This window comes from Drosophila ficusphila, unplaced genomic scaffold, assembly GCF_018152265.1.
Source record: "Drosophila ficusphila isolate 14025-0441.05 unplaced genomic scaffold, ASM1815226v1 contig_128, whole genome shotgun sequence".
Classification (NCBI taxonomy): Eukaryota; Metazoa; Arthropoda; class Insecta; order Diptera; family Drosophilidae; genus Drosophila; species Drosophila ficusphila.
The window spans coordinates 1,493,533-1,514,533 of NW_025064017.1; positions in this window are offsets into that span (position 1 = coordinate 1,493,533).

Here is a 21,001-nt window from a genome sequence, read left to right on the forward strand (position 1 = left end):
TTTTCGCACCTTTTTCTCGGAAAAACTTGCATAAAATGGCCAAAAATCGGTTTATCTTAACAGGGAAGGTATTTTCTTTCATGTTTCAAGCCCTAGAAAAAAGTTGCATACCAGCTTTTTCCAATTTCTGAAAATAAATTTTTTCGAAAATTTTGTGGGGGTCCCCCTTCATTTTTTTGCAAAATCGATTTTTTCATTTTTTCGCACCTTTTTCTCGGAAAAACTTGCATAAAATGGCCAAAAATCGGTTTATCTCAACGGGAAAAACATTTTCTTTCATGTTTCAAGCCCTAGAAAAAAGTTGCATACCAGCTTTTTCCAATTTCTGAAAATAAATTTTTTCGAAAATTTTGTGGGGGTCCCCCTTGATTTTTTTGCAAAATCGATTTTTTCATTTTTTCGCACCTTTTTCTCGGAAAAACTTGCATAAAATGGCCAAAAATCGGTTTATCTCAACAGGGAAAACATTTTCTTTCATGTTTCAAGCCCTAGAAAAAAGTTGCATACCAGCTTTTTCCAATTTCTGAAAATAAATTTTTTCGAAAATTTTGTGGGGGTCCCCCTTGATTTTTTTGCAAAATCGATTTTTTCATTTTTTTTGCACCTTTTTCTCGGAAAAACTTGCATAAAATGGCCAAAAATCGGTTTATCTTAACAGGGAAGGTATTTTCTTTCATGTTTCAAGCCCTGGAAAAAAGTTGCATACCAGCTTTTTCCAATTTCTGAAAATAAATTTTTTCGAAAATTTTGTGGGGGTCCCCCTTGATTTTTTTGCAAAATCGATTTTTTCATTTTTTCGCACCTTTTTCTCGGAAAAACTTGCATAAAATGGCCAAAAATCGGTTTATCTCAACAGGGAAAACATTTTCTTTCATGTTTCAAGCCCTAGAAAAAAGTTGCATACCAGCTTTTTCCAATTTCTGAAAATAAATTTTTTCGAAAATTTTGTGGGGTCCCCCTTCATTTTTTTTGCAAAATCGATTTTTTCATTTTTTTCGCACCTTTTTCTCGGAAAAACTTGCATAAAATGGCCAAAAATCGGTTTATCTTAACAGGGAAGGTATTTTCTTTCATGTTTCAAGCCCTAGAAAAAAGTTGCATACCAGCTTTTTCCAATTTCTGAAAATAAATTTTTTCGAAAATTTTGTGGGGGTCCCCCTTGATTTTTTTGCAAAATCGATTTTTTCATTTTTTCGCACCTTTTTCTCGGAAAAACTTGCATAAAATGGCCAAAAATCGGTTTATCTTAACAGGGAAGGTATTTTCTTTCATGTTTCAAGCCCTAGAAAAAAGTTGCATACCAGCTTTTTCCAATTTCTGAAAATAAATTTTTTCGAAAATTTTGTGGGGGTCCCCCTTGATTTTTTGCAAAATCGATTTTTTTTTATTTTTTTCGCACCTTTTTCTCGGAAAAACTTGCATAAAATGGCCAAAAATCGGTTTATCTTAACAGGGAAAGTATTTTCTTTCATGTTTCAAGCCCTAGAAAAAAGTTGCATACCAGCTTTTTCCAATTTCTGAAAATACATTTTTTCGAAAATTTTGTGGGGCTCCCCCTTGATTTTTTTGCAAAATCGATTTTTTCATTTTTTCGCACCTTTTTCTCGGAAAAACTTGCATAAAATGGCCAAAAATCGGTTTATCTTAACAGGGAAGGTATTTTCTTTCATGTTTCAAGCCCTGGAAAAAAGTTGCATACCAGCTTTTTCCAATTTCTGAAAATAAATTTTTTCGAAAATTTTGTGGGGGTCCCCCATTGATTTTTTTGCAAAATCGATTTTTTCATTTTTTCTCACCTTTTTCTCGGAAAAACTTGCATAAAATGGCCAAAAATCGGTTTATCTTCACAGGGAAAAACATTTTCTTTCATGTTTCAAGCCCTAGAAAAAAGTTGCATACCAGCTTTTTCCAATTTCTGAAAGTACATTTTTTCGAAAATTTTGTGGGGGTCCCCCTTCATTTTTTTGCAAAATCGATTTTTTCATTTTTTTTGGACTTTTTTCTCAGAAAAACTTGCATAAAATGGCCAAAAATCGGTTTATCTCAACAGGGAAGGTATTTTCTTTCATGTTTCAAGCCCTGGAAAAAGTTGTATACCAGCTTTTTCCAATTCCTGAAAGTACATTTTTTCGAAAATTTTGTGGGGGTCCCCCTTCATTTTTTTGCAAAATCGATTTTTTCATTTTTTTGGACTTTTTTCTCAGAAAAACTTGCATAAAACGGCCAAAAATCGGTTTATCTCAACGGGAAAAACATTTTCTTTCATGTTTCAAGCCCTAGAAAAAAGATGCATACCAGCTTTTTCCAATTTCTGAAAATAAATTTTTTCGAAAATTTTGTGGGGGTCCCCCTTGATTTTTTTTGCAAAATCGATTTTTTCATTTTTTCGCACCTTTTTCTCGGAAAAACTTGCATAAAATGGCCAAAAATCGGTTTATCTTAACAGGGAAGGTATTTTCTTTCATGTTTCAAGCCCTGGAAAAAAGTTGCATACCAGCTTTTTCCAATTTCTGAAAATAAATTTTTTCGAAAATTTTGTGGGGGTCCCCCTTGATTTTTTTGCAAAATCGATTTTTTCATTTTTTTGCACCTTTTTCTCGGAAAAACTTGCATAAAATGGCCAAAAATCGGTTTATCTCAACAGGGAAAGTATTTTCTTTCATGTTTCAAGCCCTAGAAAAAAGTTGCATACCAGCTTTTTCCAATTTCTGAAAATAAATTTTTTCGAAAATTTTGTGGGGTCCCCCTTCATTTTTTTGCAAAATCGATTTTTTCATTTTTTCGCACCTTTTTCTCGGAAAAACTTGCATAAAATGGCCAAAAATCGGTTTATCTTAACAGGGAAGGTATTTTCTTTCATGTTTCAAGCCCTAGAAAAAAGTTGCATACCAGCTTTTTCCAATTTCTGAAAATAAATTTTTTCGAAAATTTTGTGGGGGTCCCCCTTGATTTTTTTGCAAAATCGATTTTTTCATTTTTTCGCACCTTTTTCTCGGAAAAACTTGCATAAAATGGCCAAAAATCGGTTTATCTCAACAGGGAAAAACATTTTCTTTCATGTTTCAAGCCCTAGAAAAAAGTTGCATACCAGCTTTTTCCAATTTCTGAAAATAAATTTTTTCGAAAATTTTGTGGGGGTCCCCCTTGATTTTTTTGCAAAATCGATTTTTTCATTTTTTTTTGCACCTTTTTCTCGGAAAAACTTGCATAAAATGGCCAAAAATCGGTTTATCTCAACAGGGAAAACATTTTCTTTCATGTTTCAAGCCCTAGAAAAAAGTTGCATACCAGCTTTTTCCAATTTCTGAAAATAAATTTTTTCGAAAATTTTGTGGGGGTCCCCCTTGATTTTTTTGCAAAATCGATTTTTTCATTTTTTCGCACCTTTTTCTCGGAAAAACTTGCATAAAATGGCCAAAAATCGGTTTATCTTAACAGGGAAGGTATTTTCTTTCATGTTTCAAGCCCTGGAAAAAAGTTGCATACCAGCTTTTTCCAATTTCTGAAAATAAATTTTTTCGAAAATTTTGTAGGGGTCCCCCTTGATTTTTTTGCAAAATCGATTTTTTCATTTTTTCGCACCTTTTTCTCGGAAAAACTTGCATAAAATGGCCAAAAATCGGTTTATCTTAACAGGGAAGGTATTTTCTTTCATGTTTCAAGCCCTAGAAAAAAGTTGCATACCAGCTTTTTCCAATTTCTGAAAATAAATTTTTTCGAAAATTTTGTGGGGGTCCCCCTTATTTTTTTGCAAAATCGATTTTTTCATTTTTTTTGCACCTTTTTCTCGGAAAAACTTGCATAAAATGGCCAAAAATCGGTTTATCTTAACAGGGAAAGTATTTTCTTTCATGTTTCAAGCCCTGGAAAAAAGTTGTATACCAGCTTTTTCCAATTCCTGAAAGTAAATTTTTTCGAAAATTTTGTGGGGGTCCCCCTTGATTTTTTTGCAAAATCGATTTTTTCCATTTTTTTGCACCTTTTTCTCGGAAAAACTTGCATAAAATGGCCAAAAATCGGTTTATCTCAACGGGAAAAACATTTTCTTTCATGTTTCAAGCCCTAGAAAAAGTTGCATACCAGCTTTTTCCAATTTCTGAAAATAAATTTTTTCGAAAATTTTGTGGGGGTCCCCCTTGATTTTTTTGCAAAATCGATTTTTTCATTTTTTTGCACCTTTTTCTCGGAAAAACTTGCATAAAATGGCCAAAAATCGGTTTATCTTAACAGGGAAGGTATTTTCTTTCATGTTTCAAGCCCTGGAAAAAAGTTGCATACCAGCTTTTTCCAATTTCTGAAAATAAATTTTTTCGAAAATTTTGTGGGGGTCCCCCTTGATTTTTTTTGCAAAATCGATTTTTTCATTTTTTCGCACCTTTTTCTCGGAAAAACTTGCATAAAATGGCCAAAAATCGGTTTATTTTAACAGGGAAGGTATTTTCTTTCATGTTTCAAGCCCTAGAAAAAAGTTGCATACCAGCTTTTTCCAATTTCTAAAAATAAATTTTTTCGAAAATTTTGTGGGGGTCCCCCTTCATTTTTTGCAAAATCGATTTTTTCATTTTTTCCTTTTTCTCGGAAAAACTTGCATAAAATGGCCAAAAATCGGTTTATCTCAACGGGGAAAAACATTTTCTTTCATGTTTCAAGCCCTAGAAAAAAGTTGCATACCAGCTTTTTCCAATTTCTGAAAATAAATTTTTTCGAAAATTTTGTGGGGGTCCCCCTTGATTTTTTTGCAAAATCGATTTTTTCATTTTTTCGCACCTTTTTCTCGGAAAAACTTGCATAAAATGGCCAAAAATCGGTTTATCTTAACAGGGAAGGTATTTTCTTTCATGTTTCAAGCCCTGGAAAAAAGTTGCATACCAGCTTTTTCCAATTTCTGAAAATAAATTTTTTCGAAAATTTTGTGGGGGTCCCCCTTGATTTTTTTGCAAAATCGATTTTTTCATTTTTTCGCACCTTTTTCTCGGAAAAACTTGCATAAAATGGCCAAAAATCGGTTTATCTTAACAGGGAAAGTATTTTCTTTCATGTTTCAAGCCCTAGAAAAAAGTTGCATACCAGCTTTTTCCAATTTCTGAAAATAAATTTTTTCGAAAATTTTGTGGGGGTCCCCCTTGATTTTTTTGCAAAATCGATTTTTTCATTTTTTTTTTTTCGCACCTTTTTCTCGGAAAAACTTGCATAAAATGGCCAAAAATCGGTTTATCTTAACAGGGAAAGTATTTTCTTTCATGTTTCAAGCCCTGGAAAAAAGTTGTATACCAGCTTTTTCCAATTTCTGAAAAGTAAATTTTTTCGAAAATTTTGTGGGGGTCCCCCTTGATTTTTTTGCAAAATCGATTTTTTCATTTTTTTCGCACCTTTTTCTCGGAAAAACTTGCATAAAATGGCCAAAAATCGGTTTATCTCAACAGGAAAAACATTTTCTTTCATGTTTCAAGCCCTGAGAAAAAGTTGCATACCAGCTTTTTCCAATTTCTGAAAATAAATTTTTTCGAAAATTTTGTGGGGGTCCCCCTTGATTTTTTTGCAAAATCGATTTTTTCATTTTTTCGCACCTTTTTCTCGGAAAAACTTGCATAAAATGGCCAAAAATCGGTTTATCTTAACAGGGAAGGTATTTTCTTTCATGTTTCAAGCCCTGGAAAAAAGTTGCATACCAGCTTTTTCCAATTTCTGAAAATAAATTTTTTCGAAAATTTTGTGGGGTCCCCCTTGATTTTTTTGCAAAATCGATTTTTTCATTTTTTCGCACCTTTTTCTCGGAAAAACTTGCATAAAATGGCCAAAAATCGGTTTATTTTAACAGGGAAGGTATTTTCTTTCATGTTTCAAGCCCTAGAAAAAAGTTGCATACCAGCTTTTTCCAATTTCTGAAAATAAATTTTTTCGAAAATTTTGTGGGGGTCCCCCTTGATTTTTTTGCAAAATCGATTTTTTCATTTTTTTCGCACCTTTTTCTCGGAAAAACTTGCATAAAATGGCCAAAAATCGGTTTATCTTAACAGGGAAGGCATTTTCTTTCATGTTTCAAGCCCTAGAAAAAAGTTGCATACCAGCTTTTTCCAATTTCTGAAAATAATTTTTTCGAAAATTTTGTGGGGGTCCCCTTTTTTTTGCAAAATCGATTTTTTCATTTTTTCGCACCTTTTTCTCGGAAAAACTTGCATAAAATGGCCAAAAATCGGTTTATCTTAACAGGGAAAGCATTTTCTTTCATGTTTCAAGCCCTAGAAAAAAGATGCATACCAGCTTTTTCCAATTTCTGAAAATAAATTTTTTCGAAAATTTTGTGGGGGTCCCCCTTGATTTTTTTGCAAAATCGATTTTTTCATTTTTTCGCACCTTTTTCTCGGAAAAACTTGCATAAAATGGCCAAAAATCGGTTTATCTTAACAGGGAAGGTATTTTCTTTCATGTTTCAAGCCCTAGAAAAAAGTTGCATACCAGCTTTTTCCAATTTCTGAAAATAAATTTTTTCGAAAATTTTGTGGGGGTCCCCCTTAATTTTTTTGCAAAATCGATTTTTTCATTTTTTTCGCACCTTTTTCTCGGAAAAACTTGCATAAAATGGCCAAAAATCGGTTTATCTTAACAGGGAAGGTATTTTCTTTCATGTTTCAAGCCCTAGAAAAAAGTTGCATACCAGCTTTTTCCAATTTCTGAAAATAAATTTTTTCGAAAATTTTGTGGGGGTCCCCCTTGATTTTTTTGCAAAATCGATTTTTTCATTTTTTCGCACCTTTTTCTCGGAAAAACTTGCATAAAATGGCCAAAAATCGGTTTATCTCAACAGGGAAGGCATTTTCTTTCATGTTTCAAGCCCTAGAAAAAAGTTGCATACCAGCTTTTTCCAATTTCTGAAAATAAATTTTTTCGAAAATTTTGTGGGGGTCCCCCTTGATTTTTTGCAAAATCGATTTTTTCATTTTTTTCGCACCTTTTTCTCGGAAAAACTTGCATAAAATGGCCAAAAATCGGTTTATCTTCAACAGGGAAAGCATTTTCTTTCATGTTTCAAGCCCTGGAAAAAAGTTGCATACCAGCTTTTTCCAATTTCTGAAAATAAATTTTTTCGAAAATTTTGTGGGGGTCCCCCTTGATTTTTTTGCAAAATCGATTTTTTCATTTTTTCGCACCTTTTTCTCGGAAAAACTTGCATAAAATGGCCAAAAATCGGTTTATCTTAACAGGGAAAACATTTTCTTTCATGTTTCAAGCCCTAGAAAAAAGTTGCATACCAGCTTTTTCCAATTTCTGAAAATAAATTTTTTCGAAAATTTTGTGGGGGTCCCCCTTGATTTTTTTGCAAAATCGATTTTTTCATTTTTTCGCACCTTTTTCTCGGAAAAACTTGCATAAAATGGCCAAAAATCGGTTTATCTCAACGGGAAAACATTTTCTTTCATGTTTCAAGCCCTAGAAAAAAGTTGCATACCAGCTTTTTCCAATTTCTGAAAATAAATTTTTTCGAAAATTTTGTGGGGGTCCCCCTTGATTTTTTTGCAAAATCGATTTTTTCATTTTTTCGCACCTTTTTCTCGGAAAAACTTGCATAAAATGGCCAAAAATCGGTTTATCTTAACAGGGAAGGTATTTTCTTTCATGTTTCAAGCCCTAGAAAAAAGTTGCATACCAGCTTTTTCCAATTTCTGAAAATAAATTTTTTCGAAAATTTTGTGGGGGTCCCCCTTGATTTTTTTGCAAAATCGATTTTTTCATTTTTTCGCACCTTTTTCTCGGAAAAACTTGCATAAAATGGCCAAAAATCGGTTTATCTTAACAGGGAAGGTATTTTCTTTCATGTTTCAAGCCCTAGAAAAAAGTTGCATACCAGCTTTTTCCAATTTCTGAAAATAAATTTTTTCGAAAATTTTGTGGGGGTCCCCCTTGATTTTTTTGCAAAATCGATTTTTTCATTTTTTCGCACCTTTTTCTCGGAAAAACTTGCATAAAATGGCCAAAAATCGGTTTATCTTAACAGGAAAAGGTATTTTCTTTCATGTTTCAAGCCCTGGAAAAAAGTTGCATACCAGCTTTTTCCAATTTCTGAAAATAAATTTTTTCGAAAATTTTGTGGGGGTCCCCCTTGATTTTTTTGCAAAATCGATTTTTTCATTTTTTCGCACCTTTTTCTCGGAAAAACTTGCATAAAATGGCCAAAAATCGGTTTATCTCAACAGGGAAAACATTTTCTTTCATGTTTCAAGCCCTAGAAAAAAGTTGCATACCAGCTTTTTCCAATTTCTGAAAATAAATTTTTTCGAAAATTTTGTGGGGGTCCCCCTTCATTTTTTTGCAAAATCGATTTTTTCATTTTTTTCGCACCTTTTTCTCGGAAAAACTTGCATAAAATGGCCAAAAATCGGTTTATCTCAACAGGGAAAACATTTTCTTTCATGTTTCAAGCCCTAGAAAAAAGTTGCATACCAGCTTTTTCCAATTTCTGAAAATAAATTTTTTCGAAAATTTTGTGGGGGTCCCCCTTGATTTTTTTGCAAAATCGATTTTTTCATTTTTTCGCACCTTTTTCTCGGAAAAACTTGCATAAAATGGCCAAAAATCGGTTTATCTCAACAGGGAAAACATTTTCTTTCATGTTTCAAGCCCTAGAAAAAAGTTGCATACCAGCTTTTTCCAATTTCTGAAAATAAATTTTTTCGAAAATTTTGTGGGGTCCCCCTTGATTTTTTTGCAAAATCGATTTTTTCATTTTTTCGCACCTTTTTCTCGGAAAAACTTGCATAAAATGGCCAAAAATCGGTTTATCTTAACAGGGAAGGTATTTTCTTTCATGTTTCAAGCCCTAGAAAAAAGATGCATACCAGCTTTTTCCAATTTCTGAAAATAAATTTTTTCGAAAATTTTGTGGGGGTCCCCCTTGATTTTTTTGCAAAATCGATTTTTTCATTTTTTCATTTTTCGCACCTTTTTCTCGGAAAAACTTGCATAAAATGGCCAAAAATCGGTTTATCTTAACAGGAGAAGGTATTTTCTTTCATGTTTCAAGCCCTAGAAAAAAGTTGCATACCAGCTTTTTCCAATTTCTGAAAATAAATTTTTCGAAAATTTTGTGGGGGTCCCCCTTGATTTTTTTGCAAAATCGATTTTTTCATTTTTTTGCACCTTTTTCTCGGAAAAACTTGCATAAAATGGCCAAAAATCGGTTTATCTTAACAGGGAAGGTATTTTCTTTCATGTTTCAAGCCCTAGAAAAAGTTGCATACCAGCTTTTTCCAATTTCTGAAAATAAATTTTTTCGAAAATTTTGTGGGGGTCCCCCTTGATTTTTTTGCAAAATCGATTTTTTCATTTTTTCGCACCTTTTTCTCGGAAAAACTTGCATAAAATGGCCAAAAATCGGTTTATCTCAACGGGAAAAACATTTTCTTTCATGTTTCAAGCCCTAGAAAAAAGTTGCATACCAGCTTTTTCCAATTTCTGAAAATAAATTTTTTCGAAAATTTTGTGGGGGTCCCCCTTGATTTTTTTTGCAAAATCGATTTTTTCATTTTTTTCGCACCTTTTTCTCGGAAAAACTTGCATAAAATGGCCAAAAATCGGTTTATCTTAACAGGGAAGGTATTTTCTTTCATGTTTCAAGCCCTAGAAAAAAGTTGCATACCAGCTTTTTCCAATTTCTGAAAATAAATTTTTTCGAAAATTTTGTGGGGGTCCCCCTTGATTTTTTTGCAAAATCGATTTTTTCATTTTTTTCGCACCTTTTTCTCGGAAAAACTTGCATAAAATGGCCAAAAATCGGTTTATCTCAACAGGGAAAACATTTTCTTTCATGTTTCAAGCCCTAGAAAAAAGTTGCATACCAGCTTTTTCCAATTTCTGAAAATAAATTTTTTCGAAAATTTTGTGGGGGTCCCCCTTGATTTTTTTGCAAAATCGATTTTTTCATTTTTTCGCACCTTTTTCTCGGAAAAACTTGCATAAAATGGCCAAAAATCGGTTTATCTTAACAGGGAAGGTATTTTCTTTCATGTTTCAAGCCCTAGAAAAAAGTTGTATACCAGCTTTTTCCAATTTCTGAAAATAAATTTTTTCGAAAATTTTGTGGGGGTCCCCCTTGATTTTTTTGCAAAATCGATTTTTTCATTTTTTCGCACCTTTTTCTCGGAAAAACTTGCATAAAATGGCCAAAAATCGGTTTATCTTAACAGGGAAGGTATTTTCTTTCATGTTTCAAGCCCTAGAAAAAAGTTGTATACCAGCTTTTTCCAATTTCTGAAAATAAATTTTTCGAAAATTTTGTGGGGTCCCCCTTGATTTTTTTGCAAAATCGATTTTTTCATTTTTTCGCACCTTTTTCTCGGAAAAACTTGCATAAAATGGCCAAAAATCGGTTTATCTTAACAGGGAAAGTATTTTCTTTCATGTTTCAAGCCCTAGAAAAAAGTTGCATACCAGCTTTTTCCAATTTCTGAAAATAAATTTTTTCGAAAATTTTGTGGGGGTCCCCCTTGATTTTTTTGCAAAATCGATTTTTTCATTTTTTCGCACCTTTTTCTCGGAAAAACTTGCATAAAATGGCCAAAAATCGGTTTATCTCAACAGGGAAAACATTTTCTTTCATGTTTCAAGCCCTAGAAAAAAGTTGCATACCAGCTTTTTCCAATTTCTGAAAATAAATTTTTTCGAAAATTTTGTGGGGGTCCCCCTTGATTTTTTTGCAAAATCGATTTTTTCATTTTTTTTTTCGCACCTTTTTCTCGGAAAAACTTGCATAAAATGGCCAAAAATCGGTTTATCTTAACAGGGAAAGGTATTTTCTTTCATGTTTCAAGCCCTAGAAAAAAGTTGCATACCAGCTTTTTCCAATTTCTGAAAATAAATTTTTCGAAAATTTTGTGGGGGTCCCCCTTGATTTTTTTGCAAAATCGATTTTTTCATTTTTTTCGCACCTTTTTCTCGGAAAAACTTGCATAAAATGGCCAAAAATCGGTTTATCTTAACAGGGAAAGTATTTTCTTTCATGTTTCAAGCCCTAGAAAAAAGTTGCATACCAGCTTTTTCCAATTTCTGAAAATAAATTTTTTCGAAAATTTTGTGGGGGTCCCCCTTGATTTTTTTGCAAAATCGATTTTTTCATTTTTTCGCACCTTTTTCTCGGAAAAACTTGCATAAAATGGCCAAAAATCGGTTTATCTTAACAGGGAAGGTATTTTCTTTCATGTTTCAAGCCCTGGAAAAAAGTTGCATACCAGCTTTTTCCAATTTCTGAAAATAAATTTTTTCGAAAATTTTGTGGGGTCCCCCTTGATTTTTTTGCAAAATCGATTTTTTCATTTTTTCGCACCTTTTTCTCGGAAAAACTTGCATAAAATGGCCAAAAATCGGTTTATCTCAACAGGAAAAACATTTTCTTTCATGTTTCAAGCCCTGGAAAAAAGTTGCATACCAGCTTTTTCCAATTTCTGAAAATAAATTTTTTCGAAAATTTTGTGGGGGTCCCCCTTGATTTTTTTGCAAAATCGATTTTTTCATTTTTTCGCACCTTTTTCTCGGAAAAACTTGCATAAAATGGCCAAAAATCGGTTTATCTCAACAGGGAAAACATTTTCTTTCATGTTTCAAGCCCTGGAAAAAAGTTGCATACCAGCTTTTTCCAATTTCTGAAAATAAATTTTTTCGAAAATTTTGTGGGGGTCCCCCTTCATTTTTTTGCAAAATCGATTTTTTCATTTTTTCGCACCTTTTTCTCGGAAAAACTTGCATAAAATGGCCAAAAATCGGTTTATCTCAACGGGAAAAACATTTTCTTTCATGTTTCAAGCCCTAGAAAAAAGTTGCATACCAGCTTTTTCCAATTTCTGAAAATAAATTTTTTCGAAAATTTTGTGGGGGTCCCCCTTGATTTTTTTTGCAAAATCGATTTTTTCATTTTTTCGCACCTTTTTCTCGGAAAAACTTGCATAAAATGGCCAAAAATCGGTTTATCTTAACAGGGAAAGCATTTTCTTTCATGTTTCAAGCCCTGGAAAAAAGTTGCATACCAGCTTTTTCCAATTTCTGAAAATAAATTTTTTCGAAAATTTTGTGGGGGTCCCCCTTTTTTTTTTGCAAAATCGATTTTTTCATTTTTTCGCACCTTTTTCTCGGAAAAACTTGCATAAAATGGCCAAAAATCGGTTTATCTCAACAGGGAAAACATTTTCTTTCATGTTTCAAGCCCTGAGAAAAAGTTGCATACCAGCTTTTTCCAATTTCTGAAAATAAATTTTTTCGAAAATTTTGTGGGGGTCCCCCTTGATTTTTTTGCAAAATCGATTTTTTCATTTTTTCGCACCTTTTTCTCGGAAAAACTTGCATAAAATGGCCAAAAATCGGTTTATCTTAACAGGGAAAGTATTTTCTTTCATGTTTCAAGCCCTGGAAAAAAAGTTGCATACCAGCTTTTTCCAATTTCTGAAAATAAATTTTTTCGAAAATTTTGTGGGGGTCCCCCTTGATTTTTTTGCAAAATCGATTTTTTCATTTTTTCGCACCTTTTTCTCGGAAAAACTTGCATAAAATGGCCAAAAATCGGTTTATCTTAACAGGGAAGGTATTTTCTTTCATGTTTCAAGCCCTGGAAAAAGTTGCATACCAGCTTTTTCCAATTTCTGAAAATAAATTTTTTCGAAAATTTTGTGGGGGTCCCCCTTGATTTTTTTGCAAAATCGATTTTTTCATTTTTTCGCACCTTTTTCTCGGAAAAACTTGCATAAAATGGACAAAAATCGGTTAATCCTAACAGGGAAGATATTTTCTTTCATGTTTCAAGCCCTGGAAAAAAGTTGTATACCAGCTTTTTCCAATTTCTGAAAATAAATTTTTTCGAAAATTTTGTGGGGGTCCTCCTTGATTTTTTTGCAAAATCGATTTTTTCATTTTTTTTGCACCTTTTTCTCGGAAAAACTTGCATAAAATGGCCAAAAATCGGTTTATCTCAACAGGGAAAACATTTTCTTTCATGTTTCAAGCCCTAGAAAAAAGTTGCATACCAGCTTTTTCCAATTTCTGAAAATAAATTTTTTCGAAAATTTTGTGGGGGTCCCCCTTGATTTTTTTGCAAAATCGATTTTTTCATTTTTTTCGCACCTTTTTCTCGGAAAAACTTGCATAAAATGGCCAAAAATCGGTTTATCTCAACAGGAAAAACATTTTCTTTCATGTTTCAAGCCCTAGAAAAAAGTTGCATACCAGCTTTTTCCAATTTCTGAAAATAAATTTTTTCGAAAATTTTGTGGGGGTCCCCCTTGATTTTTTGCAAAATCGATTTTTTCATTTTTTTCGCACCTTTTTCTCGGAAAAACTTGCATAAAATGGCCAAAAATCGGTTTATCTCAACAGGGAAAAACATTTTCTTTCATGTTTCAAGCCCTAGAAAAAAGTTGCATACCAGCTTTTTCCAATTTCTGAAAATAAATTTTTTCGAAAATTTTGTGGGGGTCCCCCTTGATTTTTTTGCAAAATCGATTTTTTCATTTTTTCGCACCTTTTTCTCGGAAAAACTTGCATAAAATGGCCAAAAATCGGTTTATCTTAACAGGGAAGGTATTTTCTTTCATGTTTCAAGCCCTGGAAAAAAGTTGCATACCAGCTTTTTCCAATTTCTGAAAATAAATTTTTTCGAAAATTTTGTGGGGTCCCCCTTGATTTTTTTGCAAAATCGATTTTTTCATTTTTTCGCACCTTTTTCTCGGAAAAACTTGCATAAAATGGCCAAAAATCGGTTTATCTTAACAGGGAAGGTATTTTCTTTCATGTTTCAAGCCCTGGAAAAAAGTTGCATACCAGCTTTTTCCAATTTCTGAAAATAAATTTTTCGAAAATTTTGTGGGGGTCCCCCTTGATTTTTTTGCAAAATCGATTTTTTCATTTTTTCGCACCTTTTTCTCGGAAAAACTTGCATAAAATGGCCAAAAATCGGTTTATCTTAACAGGGAAGGTATTTTCTTTCATGTTTCAAGCCCTGGAGAAAAAGTTGCATACCAGCTTTTTCCAATTTCTGAAAATAAATTTTTTCGAAAATTTTGTGGGGGTCCCCCTTGATTTTTTTGCAAAATCGATTTTTTCATTTTTTTCGCACCTTTTTCTCGGAAAAACTTGCATAAAATGGCCAAAAATCGGTTTATCTTAACAGGGAAGGCATTTTCTTTCATGTTTCAAGCCCTTGAAAAAAGTTGCATACCAGCTTTTTCCAATTTCTGAAAATAAATTTTTTCGAAAATTTTGTGGGGGTCCCCCTTGATTTTTTTGCAAAATCGATTTTTTCATTTTTTCGCACCTTTTTCTCGGAAAAACTTGCATAAAATGGCCAAAAATCGGTTTATCTTAACAGGGAAGTATTTTCTTTCATGTTTCAAGCCCTAGAAAAAAGTTGCATACCAGCTTTTTCCAATTTCTGAAAATAAATTTTTTCGAAAATTTTGTGGGGTCCCCTTGATTTTTTTGCAAAATCGATTTTTTTCATTTTTTCGCACCTTTTTCTCGGAAAAACTTGCATAAAATGGCCAAAAATCGGTTTATCTTAACAGGAAAAGGTATTTTCTTTCATGTTTCAAGCCCTGGAAAAAAGTTGCATACCAGCTTTTTCCAATTTCTGAAAATAAATTTTTTCGAAAATTTTGTGGGGGTCCCCCTTGATTTTTTTGCAAAATCGATTTTTTCATTTTTTTCACCTTTTTCTCGGAAAAACTTGCATAAAATGGCCAAAAATCGGTTTATCTTAACAGGGAAAGTATTTTCTTTCATGTTTCAAGCCCTGGAAAAAAGTTGCATACCAGCTTTTTCCAATTTCTGAAAATAAATTTTTTCGAAAATTTTGTGGGGGTCCCCCTTGATTTTTTTGCAAAATCGATTTTTTTTCTTTTTTCGCACCTTTTTCTCGGAAAAACTTGCATAAAATGGCCAAAAATCGGTTTATCTTAACAGGGAAAGTATTTTCTTTCATGTTTCAAGCCCTAGAAAAAAGTTGCATACCAGCTTTTTCCAATTTCTGAAAATAAATTTTTCGAAAATTTTGTGGGGGTCCCCCTTGATTTTTTTGCAAAATCGATTTTTTCATTTTTTCGCACCTTTTTCTCGGAAAAACTTGCATAAAATGGCCAAAAATCGGTTTATCTCAACGGGAAAAACATTTTCTTTCATGTTTCAAGCCCTAGAAAAAAGTTGCATACCAGCTTTTTCCAATTTCTGAAAATAAATTTTTTCGAAAATTTTGTGGGGTCCCCCTTGATTTTTTTGCAAAATCGATTTTTTCATTTTTTTTTCGCACCTTTTTCTCGGAAAAACTTGCATAAAATGGCCAAAAATCGGTTTATCTTAACAGGGAAGGTATTTTCTTTCATGTTTCAAGCCCTAGAAAAAAGTTGTATACCAGCTTTTTCCAATTTCTGAAAATAAATTTTTTCGAAAATTTTGTGGGGGTCCCCCTTGATTTTTTTTGCAAAATGGATTTTTTCATTTTTTCGCACCTTTTTCTCGGAAAAACTTGCATAAAATGGCCAAAAATCGGTTTATCTTAACAGGGAAGGTATTTTCTTTCATGTTTCAAGCCCTAGGAAAAAGTTGTATACCAGCTTTTTCCAATTTCTGAAAATAAATTTTTCGAAAATTTTGTGGGGGTCCCCCTTGTTTTTTTTGCAAAATCGATTTTTTCATTTTTTCGCACCTTTTTCTCGGAAAAACTTGCATAAAATGGCCAAAAATCGGTTTATCTCAACAGGAAAAGGTATTTTCTTTCATGTTTCAAGCCCTGGAAAAAAGTTGCATACCAGCTTTTTCCAATTTCTGAAAATAAATTTTTTCGAAAATTTTGTGGGGGTCCCCCTTGATTTTTTTGCAAAATGGATTTTTTCATTTTTTCGCACCTTTTTCTCGGAAAAACTTGCATAAAATGGCCAAAAATCGGTTTATCTCAACGGGAAAAACATTTTCTTTCATGTTTCAAGCCCTAGAAAAAAGTTGCATACCAGCTTTTTCCAATTTCTGAAAATAAATTTTTTCGAAAATTTTGTGGGGGTCCCCCTTGATTTTTTTGCAAAATCGATTTTTTCATTTTTTCGCACCTTTTTCTCGGAAAAACTTGCATAAAATGGCCAAAAATCGGTTTATCTTAACAGGGAAGGTATTTTCTTTCATGTTTCAAGCCCTGGAAAAAAGTTGCATACCAGCTTTTTCCAATTTCTGAAAATAAATTTTTTCGAAAATTTTGTGGGGCCCCCCTTGATTTTTTTGCAAAATCGATTTTTTCATTTTTTTCGCACCTTTTTCTCGGAAAAACTTGCATAAAATGGCCAAAAATCGGTTTATCTTAACAGGGAAGGTATTTTCTTTCATGTTTCAAGCCCTGGAGAAAAAGTTGCATACCAGCTTTTTCCAATTTCTGAAAATTAATTTTTTCGAAAATTTTGTGGGGGTCCCCCTTGATTTTTTTGCAAAATCGATTTTTTCATTTTTTTTTTTTCGCACCTTTTTCTCGGAAAAACTTGCATAAAATGGCCAAAAATCGGTTTATCTTAACAGGGAAGGTATTTTCTTTCATGTTTCAAGCCCTGGAAAAAAGTTGCATACCAGCTTTTTCCAATTTCTGAAAATAAATTTTTTCGAAAATTTTGTGGGGGTCCCCCTTGATTTTTTTGCAAAATCGATTTTTTCATTTTTTCGCACCTTTTTCTCGGAAAAACTTGCATAAAATGGCCAAAAATCGGTTTATCTTAACAGGGAAAGGTATTTTCTTTCATGTTTCAAGCCCTAGAAAAAAGTTGCATACCAGCTTTTTCCAATTTCTGAAAATAAATTTTTTCGAAAATTTTGTGGGGGTCCCCCTTGATTTTTTGCAAAATCGATTTTTTCATTTTTTCGCACCTTTTTCTCGGAAAAACTTGCATAAAATGGCCAAAAATCGGTTTATCTTAACAGGGAAGGTATTTTCTTTCATGTTTCAAGCCCTGGAAAAAAGTTGTATACCAGCTTTTTCCAATTTCTGAAAATAAATTTTTTCGAAAATTTTGTGGGGGTCCCCCTTGATTTTTTTGCAAAATCGATTTTTTCATTTTTCGCACCTTTTTCTCGGAAAAACTTGCATAAAATGGCCAAAAATCGGTTTATCTTAACAGGGAAGGTATTTTCTTTCATGTTTCAAGCCCTGGAAAAAAGTTGTATACCAGCTTTTTCCAATTTCTGAAAATAAATTTTTTCGAAAATTTTGTGGGGGTCCCCCTTGATTTTTTTGCAAAATCGATTTTTTCATTTTTTCGCACCTTTTTCTCGGAAAAACTTGCATAAAATGGCCAAAAATCGGTTTATCTCAACGGGAAAAACATTTTCTTTCATGTTTCAAGCCCTAGAAAAAAGTTGCATACCAGCTTTTTCCAATTTCTGAAAATAAATTTTTTCGAAAATTTTGTGGGGGTCCCCCTTGATTTTTTTGCAAAATCGATTTTTTCATTTTTTCGCACCTTTTTCTCGGAAAAACTTGCATAAAATGGCCAAAAATCGGTTTATCTTAACAGGGAAGGTATTTTCTTTCATGTTTCAAGCCCTAGAAAAAAGTTGCATACCAGCTTTTTCCAATTTCTGAAAATAAATTTTTTCGAAAATTTTGTGGGGTCCCCCTTGATTTTTTTGCAAAATCGATTTTTTCATTTTTTCGCACCTTTTTCTCGGAAAAACTTGCATAAAATGGCCAAAAATCGGTTTATCTTAACAGGGAAGGTATTTTCTTTCATGTTTCAAGCCCTAGAAAAAAGTTGTATACCAGCTTTTTCCAATTTCTGAAAATAAATTTTTTTTTTTTTTTATTGTTTTTTTTTTTTTTTTTTATATTTATATTTTTTTTTTAAAAAAAAAAAAGTTGGAGAAAAATAAAAATAAAAATTTAATAAAAAATAAAAAAAAAATGCTTTTTGGGTGTGCCTCCCCCCGTGGGTTGGGGGGGGGGGGAGGGGGTGGGGGGGGGGGGGGGGGGTTGCTTTTTTTACATCTTTCTCCCGCGGGGGGGGGGGGGGGGGGGGCGAGGTTAAGTTGTTTGCTTTTTTTTCCGGTATTACTTTTTTTAATGGTTGGGAGGTTTGGGGGGGTGGGGGGGGTTGGTTGGCAAAGGTACCAGGGGCCCCCGGGGACCCTAATAAAATATTTCAAAGAATTTATTTAAAAATTTTAAAATGTTTTATTTGGGGTGGGCCCCCCTAAACCGGAAACAAAAACACAAATAGGTTTTAGGACCGAGTTGTACAGCAGGACTTTATATTCAAGGCTAAGAGATGACCGAGCGTTAATAAGCCAATGAAGGCTGCTGGCTTTTAGCTTTAGGTGTGTTCTTTTGGCTTCAATGTGCCGGCGCCATGTGAGTCTTCTGTCGAGATGTACTCCTAGGTATGTTACTTCGTTTGCTTGTGGGAGTAGGGTGTTGTTTAATGTAATCGGCGGGCAGTTTTGCCTGTTCAGAGTGAACGTAACGTGCTTGCATTTTAGTTCGTTCACTTTAATTCGCCAATCTGACAGCCATTTTTCGACATCGACCAAATGAAGAGCTAGCTGCGCAGTTGCTTGAATCGGGCATTTTGAGCGGCTAAGAATAGCTGTGTCATCGGCAAACGTGGATGTTGTTAGACGTGTGCTTGTCGGGATGTCTGCTGTGTACAGGACATATAAAATTGGTCCTAGCACGCTACCTTGAGGAACTCCAGCTCCAACAGTGTAATCGTCAGATATAGCAGTGTTGCACCTCACGACAAATTTTCTGTCGAAAAGGTAAGACTCTAAAATCTTGTGGGTGTTGTAGGGGAGCATTGTCTTGATCTTGTACATTAGACCTTCTAGCCAGACTCTATCAAATGCTTGAGAGACATCTAAAAATATGGCAGTACAGTACTCCCGTTTTTCGAACGCGTTCCGAATTTCGGATGTTATCCGGTTGACCTGCTCAATTGTTCCATGCTTTTCACGAAACCCAAATTGGTGTGACGGGATTCCTTCCTGGATTCTCAGGTATGTGTTTATCCGAGTCATTAGGCATTTTTCAAAGAGTTTGGATAGGCAAGAGAGTAGGCTTATAGGTCTATACGACGTGGGGATAGTGTGGTCTTTCCCCGGCTTTGCTATCATTATTATAATTGACTTTTTCCATCTCACTGGAAAGTGGCCAAGTTTTGCGATGGCATTAAATAGCTGGGTGAGAGTGCAAACGGCACAGTATGGGAGCTCAATGATCATTTTGGGAGTTATGAGGTCGCAGCCCGGGGATTTTTTCGGATTCAGTTGTCTTTTGATGATGTTAACGATTTCGTTTGGGCGAAACTCGATTGGCTCATTTTGAGGCTGGGGTTCATATGATAGAGTCGGCAAAGTAAACGCATTGGTGGCAGGATTTGGTTGGAAGACATTTTTAAGGTGTTTGGCAAACGTGCTGGCTCTGTCTGCGTCGCTGCGCGCCCACCCGCCTGTGGAATTTCTAATTGGCATCACGGTTTCTTTCGGTGAGCTCATAGTTGGGTGAGCTCTCCATAGTGAGTGTTTTGTACTGTTAGTTGACAATTGCTCTATGTAGCGGCGGTGGGCATACGTTTCTTCTTGCTGTAGAGCTTGATCAAGTTGACGTGAGGCTTGTTTTAAGCGTTGCTTAGCAGATGGCGATCTGTGACATTGCCATTCTCGACGTAAGCGTCGCTTTTCGAGGACGAGCTGTTCGATTTGTAGATTTGTCTTCTTTTGAATGTATTGTGTGTTTGTAGTTTGAGGTGTTGAAACTCGAGCTGCAGAGACGAGTACAGACTCCAGTGAATTAACAAAACTGTCTACGTTGGCTTCGTCGCTGAGGTGAGGACTCAGCTCGATGTGTGAGCTGATATACTTCCTGTACTTAACCCAATTGGTTTTATGTGAGGTCAGTTTTGATGAGTGATCCCATGTTCCTGGGTGTCGGAGTAGAGTAAAGAGGACAGGCGAGTGGTCAGATGAAAGATCCGAAAGGCATTCGGCGCTTATCATATTTTTAGGAATGTTTTTGGTAATCGCAAAGTCTATTAAATCGGGAAGTTTCTTTGGGTCTGCCGGCCAGTATGTTGGAGTGCCAGAAGAAACATAGTCTAGCTTGTTCTTAGCTTTGATAATTGCATTATAGAGCTGCTTTCCTTTTGGGGTCACGAGACGAGATCCCCAGTGTGTGTGCTTGGCATTGTAGTCTCCTGCTGCTATGAAGTGGTCTCCGAGTGAGTTGAAAAACTGCATAAACTCATCTTCGGCTATGGTGAAGCGTGGGGGGCAGTATACGGCGGCTAGAGTTAGTTGCTTGCCAGTATTTAGGTGTATATTTATTGATGTGGCCTGTATGTAGTTTTTAGCAAATTTCGTATGGTAATGGTGCTTAATACGGCTTCTGATTAAAATTCCAGTCCCGCCGTGTGCTTTACCATCTGGATGATTTGTTCCATAGAATGTATATCCTCGTAGTTGGAAATTGTATTTGTTTGTAAGATGTGTTTCTGAGAGCAGCATTACGTCGATTTGATTGTCTAGAAGGAATTGCGCTAACTCGAGTTTGTGCTGCGAAACGCCGTTAGCGTTCCACGTAGATATTCGTAGGGAAGTCATTATTTGGATTGTTGTGAGACCAGCATTTGTATAAGTAAATTTTGGTTTCGCATTAGATCTTGCATAGTTGTACGCATAAACGACATAAACTCCGTAAGGCTTTGTTGTAGACTGCATATCAAAGATTCAAAGTTACTTTTTGGCTGCTCCGGCGGTTGATGCTGCTGAGCCGTGTTCGGTTCTTGGTGTGCTGATTGCGGCAGTGAGATTTTTTGGGGCTGGGGTAGCCAGTCCTGATTTTAAAGCGCTTGCGTATGTGACATTTTTGGCAGAGTTTATGGGTCCTAGTGAGGATCTGGCTGCAGTCGAGAAGAAGACTTCAGGGTTTGACCTGGAGGCTATGAATTGATTATTTTGGGTGCGGGCAGTAGATCCCCTCTGGTGGATGCGACTTTTCAGCTCC